The sequence below is a fragment of the Lynx rufus genome, unplaced genomic scaffold (genome assembly GCF_022079265.1).
Source record: "Lynx rufus isolate CCGP_SWC_20201006 ecotype Redwood Valley unplaced genomic scaffold, mLynRuf1.p SCAF_6, whole genome shotgun sequence".
Classification (NCBI taxonomy): Eukaryota; Metazoa; Chordata; class Mammalia; order Carnivora; family Felidae; genus Lynx; species Lynx rufus.
In genome coordinates, this window is record NW_025814878.1 from 69,818,835 (window position 1) to 69,834,085 (window position 15,251).

Consider the following 15,251-nt stretch of genomic DNA (forward strand, 5'->3'; position numbering starts at 1 on the left):
ATTAATTTTTTTCATAGAAGTTAACAAATTCTAACCTACTAAATGCAGCATAACTTTAAATCATAATTCAATGGCTAATGTAAGCACATATTGTAGCTCTGTGGACTTCAAAAGAATCACGGCATCATTATAGATTTTAAACAAATGTGATTTGGGGTTTTTTATTCTCTAAAATTTCTGCTTTTCATTAGGGCTGTCTTTGAAACACATCATTACATCCTAATGATTCTCAATTTCTCCATTTCCTCCCTCTTGTTATAAATCACCAAATATTAATAAAGAATAGCAAATTCAAAATTAGATAACAGAAGGGATGATTTTGTTTTCACTGTCTTTGCATGAACTACCTTGCACTGATTTTCTTTACCTCTAATACAAAGAGCCTCTTAATCTTGCAGCAACAACCCATCCATATCTCGGTTTCACTTTAACCTTAACCTCCTTTCCTTATCCCCATGCCCCCAATGCTTCTTTAATAAATTTTTATTATGCTGAAATGATTGTTCATCATTGGTAGAAAGTTTTCTTAATATTTTCATACTTTCAGTAAATTCCATTTGGGCCGACTGAATACAGATGCTCTTTTTTATGACTCATCAAATCGGCCTATGAATAAATCTGAAACATTCCTGAAAAGCTGTATTTTAGCTCTGGAATGAATGCTCAGCAAGCTCATAAATGGGTAGTTCTTATCTGCTGGCAGTGCATACATTATTGCAAGACTTAGTATGCCTATTTGCAGGGAAAAGGCTGCTCTGTTGTAGTCCAGATGCCCATGTAAACTCTCCATTGTTGTATATTTGAGTACTTCACTGCTGCAGCCCTTCCTGTCATGCATTGTTCCCTCTACACTCCTTGGTGTTCTCATCCCAGCTGAGAGGATCTTACCAGGCTGTGAGATTCATGAGCACAGCGACTGGATTTTGTTCTTTTCTGTACCCCCGTCATCTGACCCAATGCCTGGCACCTAATCGACACTGGAGATGAACAGTCGGGTATAGTAAAATTTATTCCATACCAATCTCCTTCATTCCTTACAAATCATTTCAAAGGACTACCCTAAACATCATTACACAAAGGTTAACAATACAGGGACAACTGGGTGGCTCAGTTGGTTAAGTGCCCAACTCCTGATTTCAGCTCAGCGTGGACCCTGCTTGGGATTCTCTCTCTCTGTCTCTCTCTGCCTCTCCTCTGCTCTCACTCTCTCTCTTTCCTCTCAAAATAATTGTTTTTTTTTTTTTTTAAAAAGGTCAACATGAGGCGCCTGAGTGGCTTAGTCGGTTAAGGCTCTGACTTCGGCTCAGGTCACGATCTCACAGTTCATGAGTTTGAGCTCTGCATCGGGCTCTGTGCTGACAGCTCAGAATCTGGAGCCCACTTCCAGTTCTGTGTCTCTCCCTCTCTCTGCCCCTCCCCTGCTCACATTCTCTCTCTCTCTGTCTCTCTCAAAAATAAATAAACATTAAAACTTTTTTTTAAAGAGGTCAAAACACAGTATTGCAATTAAACCAGTGAGCTTGAGAGGTAGTCTGCCTAGATTAGAACCCCAGCTCCAAGATTTAATTGCTTTGTGAACTTGGACAGGTAACTGAACTGCCTCAAATTTTCATCTACGAAATGAGAATGCTCCTAATACCTAAATGACAGGATTGTGATTAATTGCACATTTTTGAAGACAGTGCTTTGCATGTACTACATGCTAAATGAATATTAATATCAATTATTAGTATGGAAGGTCTGTAATGTAGCACAAGGGAGCCCTCATTTATAATGTAAATCAATATAGTCTAAATGTGCTGGAAACAAACAAACAAAAAGAACACAAGCATCTCAAGAGTATTTCTGTGTATATAAGTTTAAAGTTTTGATATGAGAGGAAATGTTGAAGGAGTTCTTTTCTTGATAAGAAAGCAAGCACAGAGACATCACACATATTAAATCTTTATCCCATCAGCACATGTTTGATTAAATTATTTTCCTGGATTCTTCTTTCACTATATCTCAAGTCTTTGTTCAGACTCCCCAACAAAAGTGTAGACTCCTTGGGTGCCTAGTCTGGGTTGTCAACTTCTGGGTGACACACAAGTGGTTGGGTTAACCAATAAAAAGTGAATAGACTTAGATTACTCTTATAACTATGTTGGATTGTTTCCATACATCAGTCCCATATTAATTTGAAAAATAAAAAGTAGATTGAAATATTGACTTTATCATCAAGGTAGCACCAGTATTTTCTTTCAACTTCAAATGAATTCACTGGCCATCCTCCTCCGCAAGAAATGCACCAAGATTCCCAAATATAAAGACCCTTTGGTTTCGATTCCCTCTTTCTTGCCCTGGAAGGTAAAGAAACCAACAATAACTATTATATTTTCTAAGTGTTCAGAAACAGGAGCTACAGAATGGATGATCTACTCTATAAACACAGAAATTTATGTTCAGGTGTCTCCTGGGGCTCTGTGATATCTGAGACCCATGAGTACCCTCCTTGAATGAATGTGCTTGGCTCAATAAATAGCTGTGGAAGAAACAAACAATTTTCCTAGTTTAAGGAAGCCATTGTCTCCTGCAATATTATTGTTCCTATAAAAGGAGGCACTAAGACAATATTTTTTAGACAAATGTTTGATTTGGTGCCTCTGGGTAAGATATGTTGTCATTAAAACCTTGGTGAACCAGCAGTTCTGTCTTCATTGAGAATATCAAGAGAAAAAGCAGCAGAGGAGGTGAGTTTGGATATAATAAATACAATTTTTTAAAATAAATGTTATTTATTTTTGAGAGAGAGAGAACACAAGTGGGGTAGGAGCAAAGGGAGAGAGAGAGAGAGAGAGAGAGAGAGAGAGAGAGAGAGAGAATCCCAAGCAGGCTCCACACTGTCAGCGCAGACCCCAATGTTCAAATCTACCAACCATGAGATCATGACCTGAACCAAAGTCAGACACTTAACTGACTGAGCCACCCTGGTGCTCCTATAACAAATACAATTTAAACTGCAAGGTTTGAAGCAGCTTTCTAAGGTAGCTCTCCTCTGGGGAAATTTAGCAGGCTCAGCCTAGGGCTGAGGGAAGAGTACATGGTTCCAAATGATTTTCCTTTGATTCAATGAAGATTTTTGGTTGTTTGGGATAATAATTTGCTCCCCATCTCTTTTTTTCCCATTAATTTGTCTCTTGTCAAATAACCCTGTCTTTTTTTTCATAGCTGAAATTTAGGAGGCATTGGTGTCTTTTGGGTTAAACTATTTTGTGGTCACTGCCCTGCTACCCAGCCTAAAGGCAGCCTACAGTCCTCTCTGATGTATAAATCTCCTTTGCAAATCTGTAAATTATTTGGCCACTTTCTGCTTATGGTGGATTCCCTCTGACTTGTAAACCTATGCTCTCCTCAGCACTCATTCATTAAATGGATCTATTTTTCTGCTCAGAAATCAGATTAATATTTCTCTTTTGTGAAAAGTAGTCACCCAGATTGAAAGGGCCACTGATTGTTAAGCAACGAAGCGGCTGCCAAAGGAAGGTATGGCCTCTGCTCCAGAGAAACTCCTCGAGTCCCAGAACCACACCTGGGGTGACTTACACAGAGCCCTGTCACAAGGCAGAGCTGGGCTGGAGCCTTCCTGAGAAGCACTGTCCAAAGTCAGGTCTCAGAGATCACTCTGGAGATGAGGAAGCCCAGGGCCAGAAAAAGCCCATGAGTGCTAAGGCAGGACTTCATTTGTAATTCCACAAAGCTTTGCACTAGACAGCCCAAGAAAACTGGCTAAGATTGTTTCTAAACTGAATGAAACAAATTTACTCCATTGGATAATGGTGCTGAAACCTCATGCTTTCCTTATTCTACTTTGTCCCTGCTCCTCCCTGGGGGGCCCCAGTGTGGATTGCTGGCTTTCAGTTAGGACACATTTTAAAAAATCTGAATTCTGATCTTTATAAGTTCTGCCTAAATGTATACACATGTTTTTGTTTTTTACTTTGCTAGCTCTAACATTTACATAGTGTACTTTTTGAAGAAGCAAAATAATTTTATCCATTCACTTTTGTTTCTCAATTTTCAGAAAGTATGCACTTCTTCCCTTCCCACTCCCTGTAAGTTTGGATTATGTTAACAGGTCATTCCAGAGGAAAGCACTCAGGCAGATGTTTTCTTCAGGGGCAGACTGTGTAGGAGGAAATCTCTTTTGATTCTTTTCTTTGTTTCTCTCTCTTACCCATGTCTGCTTCTTTCATTCTCCCCTCTATTTCTTCTTATCACTTTTTCTTCATAGCATGTAGGAAATGAGGATTTGGTAGTCATCCTTTCATGTAGTCAATATAAAGCCTAAACAAGATAACCCAGACCCTACAGAGGAGACAAAAGTGAGCTGGCTGCAACAGGAAGAAATTGAATTCACAACATAAACACTGGATGAACCCTGATTCTGCAGAAACTGGCCCTCTTTAGCCATTGGTGGTGAAGTCCTGCTTCCTGGAAGATGACCACTGTAAAGTGGATAAAAACACGCCTGTGAAAAAGGGATAATCAAATTATTTTTTGAGCCCAATCCTATTACTTTAATCTTTTTTTAAAGCTACTCATTATCATTAAGCCAGAAAACATTTTACCATCATTCACATTTTACCCAACTTTTTCTTTCTAAGAGGCCAAACAGCAATAATTAAGAACATCCAAGTGTCAGATAGGACAGTAAAAGAGTCAGGAATCCCTTCTGCAGAACTGGGAAAACTGCATTTGATTTCCATAAGGACCCTCTCTTTCTCTTTATTCTTCATTTTGGTTTCGGGAAGCATTCCCCATGAAACTGATTTTGCAGCTCTAAAAGAAAAGTACAAGAATTAAATGCAGTTGGGTACTTCTTTTTCTTCTTCTTTCTCTTCTCCCCCTCTTCCTTACTACTACTTCTCCTCCTCCTCCTCCTCCTCCTTCTTCTTCTTCCTCTTCTCCTCCTCCTCCTTCTTCCTATTATTATTATTATATTAAGTTCAATTCTTAGGAAACAGGACTTGATTATCAGAGCATTTTTCCAAAGGCCCTGATTTTGATGAGTGAATAATAAAGATTGCAAGCATCTTGTCTTCCTGTTTTTCACATAAATTGTTCCATTGTAGCTGTTTATTAAGACTATGCAGAAATTATGAGCCCTTCTTACTTTCTCTAGAAGTAATTCAATTGTAGTGTAAGGCTTGTAAATGTTAGAACAATTAGTACATATTTCTTCCATATTTGCTTATATGTGTAAAAAATGTCCCTATAAACATTTAAGAGATTAACTTTGCCTCTCCTGTTGAGTTTAAGTCCTTTGAAATTAAAGATGAGCTATTTATTCTGATGGAATTGGGCATAAAATTAGTAAGCCTTTTCCTTTTATCACTCACAATTGTCTTTTTTTCTCTCTTAAATTTATGAGGTCTTTATATCCGCTCTGTTTTCTTTCCTTTTCCCTTAATGTTCCTCTTCCAACAGTGTTCGCTTTTTAGCAGTCCCTAAAGTACTTCTGTTGTCATCATTTAACATTTGATTGGCAATAATATTTTACAAAATGGTTTACAATTGCCTTTTACAAGTTATTCTCATGCCTTCAATAACTCTTAGGTTTTTATTTGTAGTCCAGCGTAGAGTTGTGCCATTATTTGTAAGCACATAGACATTCCTCTTGACTCAACCTCTTCCAGTAGGTTTAGAAATCTTTCACTGGAAATCATGTTCATTTTTAAGCTGCACAGGTTTTGAATACATTAATTGTAGGAGCCTTAAAACTTTCTTGTGGTTTTTTGTTCTGATATAGGAAATGCCATTTTAGATCAAAAGGGAACTTTTATTTTGTCTCTTCAGACTCTCTGAAATATACAAGAATATGGAGAAATTTGATGCACACAGTATTGAACCTGGAAAATCCTCAAATAGCAGATGAGATAAAAAGTACAGTAGCCCTAAGAAATGTGAGTTATTGGAATACATATTTAAAACTTCAGACCTATTCCTGTATGGGATTTTAAAATAGGATATTTTAAAAAAGATTCTTTGTGTCTCTAAGTTACCAGAAATCCTGATATGTATCACCACTCAGTTGAGGAATTTACTATGAATGTTGATTTATTGATGCACGTTATTTTAAGAGTATATACATGCTTCTTCCCTTCCTGTTCCCAGATAGTCCCCACAAGAGTGAGGCTTTGAAGCTATTTTCCCAAATATCAAAACTCTCTCAAGTTGTGTAAGATTTAGTCACTGACTACAGCTTCAGACAGTCTTTACGTGGTCGTTGTAAGAAACCACAACTAGCGCCCATACAGGCTTCTACATTAGTATGATAGGAGCCCATTTAGAGAAACTTGGAGGGGGATCGGTGCTTTGCCTTTTGGAATATCTTTATGCCCTAACATCTGAGGAGACGACATGCTTCCTCTCACAGCCTAAGTCTATAAATAAGTAAAACTGAGCTAAAGCCAACAGTTTTTTTCTCCTTGATAATAGTTTTGACTTTTGGGGTATCTTGGACTTATTTTTCACTGCTTGACTTTGCAGTCAGTTAAATTTGTTTCTCAGAGGCAATTATTCCCAAACTTTTTCATATCAAGTCACATATAAAATGATTGTATTTGTACAGCACACCAGACTAAACCGAATAAGATTTTGGAGGTTTCGACACAGGGCTTCATGAAAACAAAATTATTATATTTTCTTTATATGGATATGTTAAGAAAAGCAAAACACAAACGTTAGGGAGGATTTTACATATTGAATTTGTATGCAACTTCCAAGTAAAATCATTTTAAATTCTGAAGTGAGAAAATGGGCCTTGCTTCAGTGTACACAACATTTTCTTATGTAGTATTATGACTTAACTGGCTGCACATTTATCCTAATCAAGATTTCTTCATTGATGAACTTGTCACATTCTTTTTTTAGTGTCTTAAAAAAAATTTTTAATGTTTATTTATTTTTGAGAGAGAGAGAGAGAGAGACATATGGCGAGTGGGGGAAGGGCAGAGAGAGGGAGACACAGAATACACGGCAGCTCCAGGTTCTGAGCTGTCAGCACAGAGCACAGAGCCCAATGCGGGGCATGAACCCATGAGCTTGTCACATTCTTGATAGAAATCATCTATGAGAAAATTTGGTCACATGAGTAGTAAGTAATAAATAGTAAAAACGTATTTATCGTTTTTCCTCCATTTGGCCGATTCTTTCTTTTCCCTCAAACAGAATTCAAATAATTCAAACTCTTTAAATCAAACATCTATAGTACATTTGTGGTTAAGATCTAACTCTTTCTTTTCATTCACTAAAAAATATATTTGAATTTCTCATTATACAACAACAAATTTCAATCCAAATGATAGATTTTTTTTAAATCAGGTATTTCAAAATACTGAATAAGATTTTCCTCGACAATACAGATACTAGTTTTTTTTAAATATCCACATTTTTGTATTGATCACACATCCCCAGCAAATTATTTTAATCTTAATTTTCTAAAGTTGAAAACTTTGTTTTGTCAATACATATTAATATATTTTCCCATAATTTTTGCAAATTTCATTAAGTAAGCCATTTTGAAGCCAAAATCTATACTTCAACAAATCTGCAAAGTGAAAAACATCCTTTTTTTGACCCAATTTTTCTTTTAGTTTGTAAACTGTTGACAAGGCTCTTCCTTTGGACAGCCAATGCAATTAAGTATGAAACAGGAGGAAATGATCTTCTTATGGTAATTTTTGCAAAAACATGAAAATAGATGGGACTATGGAAGTGTGGATTTTTTTTAGATTACCATTTTGATAATATGTGTAATTCAGATCTATAAACTGACATTTATATCTGAAAGCATCTTTTTGAGTAAAACAAGGTATCACTAAATCTCTACATGTTCAGAAGGAATCTTGATGTAAAACCTTCCTGCAGTGCTACCACAGCATATTATTTCCAATGACGATTGCAACTCTAGAGTAAATACGGTTCTTCCAAGTATTTTTCTTCAGGGCCCAACAGGTGTTATTACTACAAGTATTATTCAGCAATTAGAAATTTTTGATTTATAACCTTGTGGGTTAATGTTACCTCTAAATCATCTGACATGCTATCAATGAGTCTAGAAATATTATTATTCAAATATAGACCATAAGTATTAAGTAGTGTTTGTTTTCATTGGCTCCATTGTCCCATTTGGTAATTTTTCTATGTAAATAAGATATTTAGACTGAGAAAGAGAAAATTTGCCAGTATGTATGAATCTATATATAAAATAATAATTTTATTGTTGATTTAGTAACTTAAACTTTTACTTGGCCTACTGGGTTTGTCTTATGTATTTGATGGTATACTTGATTAGTTGTGATTTGATATGAAAATCAATATAGCTGTAAAAAGTAAATCTATTTAAATATAAAATTCTTGACTATAGGCCTTTATGATTCATTTTGATTTCACAAAATACAGTTTTAGATTTTCTACGTTTTTAGGAAATTTTTTTAAATATCACATGAAAATTAAATAAATTTCAAGTAGTGAAACATTAATTTCCATTTAATTCAGTAATTAAAATTCTAAAAATTAAAAAAAATACAAGTATCACTTACTCTAATACAGGACAAAATATTTTTGAAAGTTTGATTTTCAGAAGCTACAAATTCTAGAGTCCCCTTAATAAGTTGATTTGACAGAACTACATTTAACAATTACTTTTTAAAGAAACAAACATGTTTTTAATTTCTAGAAGAAGAAAATAAATTATTGTGAAATCCTTTTAAAAATACATTCTAAGCCAATTGTTAACACCAAAAGCTAATAAAAAATTCAAGAAAAAGAACTGAGAAAATTAGCAAAATCACTTTATTCCTTTCTTGGCCTTCTCAGTTACCTCTGAGCTATAGAGAATTTATTGGTTCTATTTTTCATAAGTAGAAAATTCCAAAAACTCTTTTAAGAGCCATTATAGTATTAAAATAGTTGAAAATTATTTCTTATGTAATTGAGATCATTGATTTTCTCCTTATTTGTCTCTTTTGACCTCTCATCCTTCTCCATTCTTCCCACCACTATCACCCAGGGTCAAGTATCTAACGGCTCCAATGTTGTTTCTGAACACCATCTTATTTATGGTTGCCCATTTGGTGTTAAAGCTGATCACAGGGTAACACTACCCAGAAGGTTCAGTGGCCTCTCATTGTCCATATGATCAGTTCCACTTAGCCTGGACCCTCTATAGTGTGGGTCCAATTTACCTTTCTAGTCTGATTTCTTGTTGTTCCTCCACATCTGCACTTCACGTAGATGAGCTCAGTGGCTTTTGTTAGAATCCTTGTAGGAAAGGTGTAACCAACAGCAAGTGATACAGGGAGCAAGTTTTAAAGATAATAACATCAGGAAAACTTGGGCCAATTTCAGTGTTCCTAATATGTCCTTACCAGCCAGCCTTCAAACATTTGGAATACTTTGTCCCCATAGCAATCTCTGGAAGGATGTATTAACAGTTAATTTCAAATAACTTCTTCCGGGAAGTCCTACCTAATCAACCAGCCAGTTACTATACTTCTTTCTTTGATTCTGAGAACATTGTGTTTTGGCATTTGTTGATTTCTGCCTGTGTTACACCTATTTTGGTATCTTTGGTTTCTCTCCAACTATATATCTTTTTTTGCTCTGCCAAAGCAGAGCCCTTAATGTATTGCTTTTTGTATGCCACGTAGTCCCTGAAACAATGCTTTTTTCATAGTAGGAGCCTTACTACATACTTATTAAATCAAATCAAATTTGCTTGTAAAACCTATTCAAACTTTGATGTATTTTATTAAAATAACCCAACACATTTTGGACAATTTATCTATTAAGAAAATGGTATTTAAAGCAACTGGGGCTTCTTAACAACCATAAGAGGGTAAAGTGTACTTCATTTTTTGGAGAAAATATCTGGTATTCCATAAGTTTAATAACAATAATGATAACATTTATAGAAAAAGCAGAAACTCTTTCATTCTCAAAATTAAAGTGGGAATATGTTTAATGACAATTAATATGTCTACTACAAAATTTTTGCAAATTTCAGAGAGATCATAGTTTGCATGCAAACCAATTTTACATCTATCAAGTTTGAGAAAATGTTTGTGAAGTTGTTGGTCATCAAAAGTATATTTGGAATCACAATCAAAATTCTCAACAATTTTCTATGAATAAGGTGAAATATGTACTCTAGATTTTATCAGGAATTAATAATAATTTTATTCTTGATATTTAATACTGATTTTGAATATGTATAAAAAAATGGTTGCAAATAACATATTTGACTCGCACAACTATATCTGATTAGTTGCTTATTCCAAGGGACAGGAAAGCCAAATAGATGGAGGAAGTTTGTATTGTTTTGTTGAAATGACACTGTATTTAGGATTTCAATTTCTATTTGACCCTCTTAGGAAGTCTGTAAATGAGTTTACTGCTTAGTACTTAGTTCTATAATATGAGCCCTCTGGAAAAATAAAATAAACACAGCCTTACCTTTGAAGAAATTTTGTTTTCCTTCCTGTGCAGGAGGCAGTCAAAAGTATTAGCATATAGGCCTTGCAAAGTGATTTTTAAGAATATTTTTATGAAGAGATTTAGTGACAAGTTTCATTGCAAATCACATTGATATCATTTACTGAAAAAAAAATTGTCTTACTGAAGAAGGAAAATAAAAATATTTTTTTAAAGATCATTTTGTTGGGTGCCTGGGTGGCTTAGTTGGTTAAGCATCCAGCTTCGGCTCAGGTCATGATCTCACTGTTCGTGAGTTCGAGCCCCACGTTAGGCCCTGTGCTAACAACTCAGAGCCTGGAGCCTGCTTCAGGTTCAGTGTCTCCCTCTCTCTCAGCCCCTCCCCTGCTTGCATTCCCTCTCTCTCTCTCTCTCTCAAAAAAAAAAAAAAAAAACAAAAAAAACAAAAAACGTAAAAGATAAAAAAAAATATAGTTTTGTGAACAGATTTAGATTCATAGACAACTCACTCTGGAAAGATCATGGTTAGCACAGCTCTTATTTCTTTCAGAGAAGGAAATGGAGGCAGGAAAAAATGTCATTAAATGACCAGTTTAATTACAGTGCTCATGGATGAGAAGATACAAGAATGTAAGTGTCCTGATTCCTAGTATAGTGTTTTCCTCACCATTCTTCCTTTAATTTTGCTAAATGCATTCTAGTTTTATTTGTAATGCTTGGGAACATGAGTATGCCACACTGTCTTTTACAAAACTAGTAAAACTTCAGCCATATGAGCACCTCTCCATAGTTAGCTGCTCTTAAATCTTTAATGAGGAGGGGAAAGCAGCTGTGGAGGAGGAGCAAAGATAAATGCAAGGGAACTATCTGAAAAAGAAGCTGTGTGAGGTTCCCAGACAACTGTAGTTACAAGTCAGGCTACAGGGTAAAATTATTATAATATCCAGCCCTTAGAGCTAAACAGTTTGCTTCAGATTGTCACCAGAAGGAGTTTTGCTTGACTAATGAGGTTGGAAGAGGGGTCAAGTTGGTGACAAGGTTGGGATCAGGCTTTGGAATCACTTGATGTAGAGTCTAGTCTACAAAAGAGAATTCCCTCAGCAAAGGATCTTGTTTTATCACCACTGGGTTCCGTTTACTTGAATAAGCACAACTCCGGTTATTCTTCCTCAGTTCCTTCATTAAAAACCTCAGAGACTGTCCATGTTCTTGTTTTTAATCTATGGGAAACAAACAAAACCATTCTAACCATGGAAAAAAAAATGTTCCTCTAACTTATAAATTAAACCTGAAGAAAACTTCCCCCATTCCCAAGAATGCTTATAAAGAGAAAAAGATCATTTTTCATGACTGAGAAAAGTTCTACTGTTGACTGGTTGATAAAGGACTTTGGCCCAAAGGTCTGATTCAACCTAAAGAAAATCTGTCACACTGAGACAGTCTGGGAAAGCCCTTCCATTTCCAGAGTAAGTATGAGTGAGAAGAAACTTTCACTCTTCCAGAAGAAATAATTTCTGCAAGTTAATCATATCCTTATGTTTTGAGTTAAAATTGGGAGCCAAACTGGCAAAGAAACATGGCACAACTTTTTTTAATCCATGATCTATCTTGTTTCTCCTCAGAATTATTGAAAATTCAAATCCACTTTCCTTAGATATCTAACATTTCTGTATGCCCCCAAAACTCATCCTATTTTCAATAGTCAAATTTCTAAGCAATGCATAGCAATTATATTTGATATAATTGACATATTTGTTGAAAATTATGTGTTACAAGGACAATAATAGACAGCTTTTGATTATTTATTGCATGTGATCACCTCCACTATTTCTTCTGTTAATTAAGGCAGTCAAGAATGAGTTATATTCAAAGTCATAAAGCAAAGCTTGGTGAGATCTTGGAGTTTTTGTGCTGCTCTTAAATTCTTATGAGGTAAGTCATACAGGAAGAACATTCAGCAAATATCTTCTTGTTTCCAGTTTTCCAGAACCAAGAATGTTTTAGAAAAGGCCTCTTAAATCTGTCAATAAATAACTATAAAACTTTGTCCAATTAGACACATTAAATGTTTCACTTTTATATCTATTAATTGTGATTTAAAAAATTTAACTGCTGGCTGTCACTTTGATGAAACAAGCACAAATGCAGCATTTTAAAAAAGAAATTCCAAGAGATGAATTTAGAAGTAAATTAGCATTACCCTATAAAATTATTAAATGCTCCCTCCTGTTGAAACTACAATGAAAAGAAATGACATTATCATAAATCCCTGCTGGAAATGCATATTTAATAAATTCCAGAAAAATTTCTAAGCAATGCATAGCAAGCATCCATACTGTAGCCTCAGAAAACCATCTTCAATATGTACAAGTAGCTTTAGTCTCAAACTCTTCTTTGTAGCACTGTTTTGTGAATATATTTCCTTAAGTAACAAAAACAGTATATTTTTTGAATTAAAAAATAGACTCAGATAAAGTAACCTGTATTCCCACCACCCAGAGAATTATTATTACACTGGCTAAATAGTAATGTATTGTTTTCCAGGCTTTTTTCTGTTTTTTCTGAAATGTGTAATGTATTCCATATAATGTTTTGTAATCCACACCGTATCTTGGTGTATAGGACATATTTCAATATCACTAAATATTATCTCACAAGTTAATTTTAAACTTTAATTATCGTGAACAGTCCTCTGTTACGAGATCTTTGTGTTATTTCCAAATTTTTAAATCTTAAACAATGCTGTAATCGTCCTTATCTGTAAGCCTCTGAACACATCCATAACTATTCCCTAAAGAAAATGTCTCAAAGGTGCCTGGGTGGCTCAGCTGGTTAAGTGTCCGACTTTTGATTTCACCTCAGGTCATGATCTCACGATTGTGAGATCAAGCCCCATGTCGGGCCCCATGCTGGGCACAGAGTCTGCTTAAGATTCTCTCTCTCTCTCCCTGTGCCCTTCCCCTGCTCACACGCTCTCTCTCTCAAATAAAAAAAAAAGGGAAAATATCCCAGAAATGGAATTGCTGGGTCAAAGATTGTTACATATTTTAAGGCCTCTAATACAGACTGCCAAGTGCCTTCCAAAATTATTACATCAATATATCCTCTCATTGTCTGTGAACAAAATTGGCAAAAATTATATTCCTTTACAGTTTTAATTTGCATTGCTTTAATTATGAATTAAATTAAATATTTTGTCATGTTGTAACTGACACAGTGTACTTCTTCTGTTGATTGCCTACTTGTGGTCTTTTGCTCATATATTTTTCTGTTGGTGTATTTGCCTCACCTTCCTAACTGCTAATTGTTCTTAAGATATTAACCTCTTATCAGAGATGTGGCAAATCTTTTTCCCAGTTCACACTTTGCCTTTAATTTTACTTGTTTTCTAAACAAAATTAAAAGTAAAGTATCAAGTCAAAACCAGTAATCTGTTCAGAGGGAAAAGGCTATTGAAGCCGGGGTAGGGATGGGGGAGAGGAGCAAGCATCTGCAGCCATGAATGAGGCCAGCTCCTGCAGGGCTGGCCTCAACCACTCCTGTCTTTCTCCCCATCACAACACTGTCCTTCCAAACTCTGAACAGAGCCCACTTCCATGAAATAGATGTGTTACTTACACCATTTGGCATGGATTGACTAGTGTCTTGTACTGCTCTTGGGATAATTCCTGTAATTGTTCATGAATTCTCAACCAGACTGCAAGCAATTTAAGGACAGGAACACTTTTTTATGCTTCTTTTCCATTCTTCGTGGTTCTAGCACCATGCTCAGTAGGTAATAAGCCTTGAACAATTACTTGTTCATTGAGTACAGATGTGCTCCTTTGGTGCCTTCCATGGCCAGATCAGTCTGTTGTTCCTTTCTCACAGATTTTATTGAGGCTACATCTATGTGTGAAAATTACTGAGCCATTTTAAATAAAGTGATTTCTGTTCTGACAAATTACTGGTCAAACCTGTATTCAGAGTAAGTGATTTCCTTAAGTGATGGGTAAATTCAGTCAAAATAGTTGATTTGAGCCTTTAAGTTGACCTTTTTCTCAGTCAATAAGAACACACTACAACACAGAGAAAGTTGAGTTTCCCTGCGATGCCAGCCACAGCTCACCCAGTGAATTATGAGGAAAAAGGGTGGGTGGTCTTTCCTAGAACAATACTGAAATACTCAAAGCTATATCCAAAGAATATATCCAAATATATATATTTTTTAATGTTTATTTATCTTTGAGAGAGAGATTGAGAGAGACAGAGTGTGAGAGGGGTAGGGGCAGAGAGAGAGGGAGACACAGAATCTCAAGCAGGCTCCAGGCTCCGAGCTGTCAGCACAGAGCCCGATGCTGGGCTCGAACTCACAAGCTGTGAGATCATGACCTGAGCCAAAGTCGGATGCTCAACCGACTAAGCCACCCAGGCACCCCTATCCAAATATATTTCTAAAATATCTTTTAAAAATACATGACATTACGATTTTAATAGATGATACACATTTTCTGAATTTATTTACAATTATATGTGACCTATACCAGTTTGATAATTTTAAAACAATAATATGAATTCAATGCAAAACTCAGTATTTTAAAAGTGAACATTGTAGGTGCACCAAAATCTTTGAGAGGTTCTGGTCCAAGCTTGCCCATCGAAATCTATGTATTACAAGGTAAAATTGGTATCTGTGTGTGTGGGTACTAAAACATATACACATTAGAACACATATCACCACGTAAAACTCTTGAAGTAGTTGCCACTTTAGGAAAATAAGCCACCACAACTTTTAA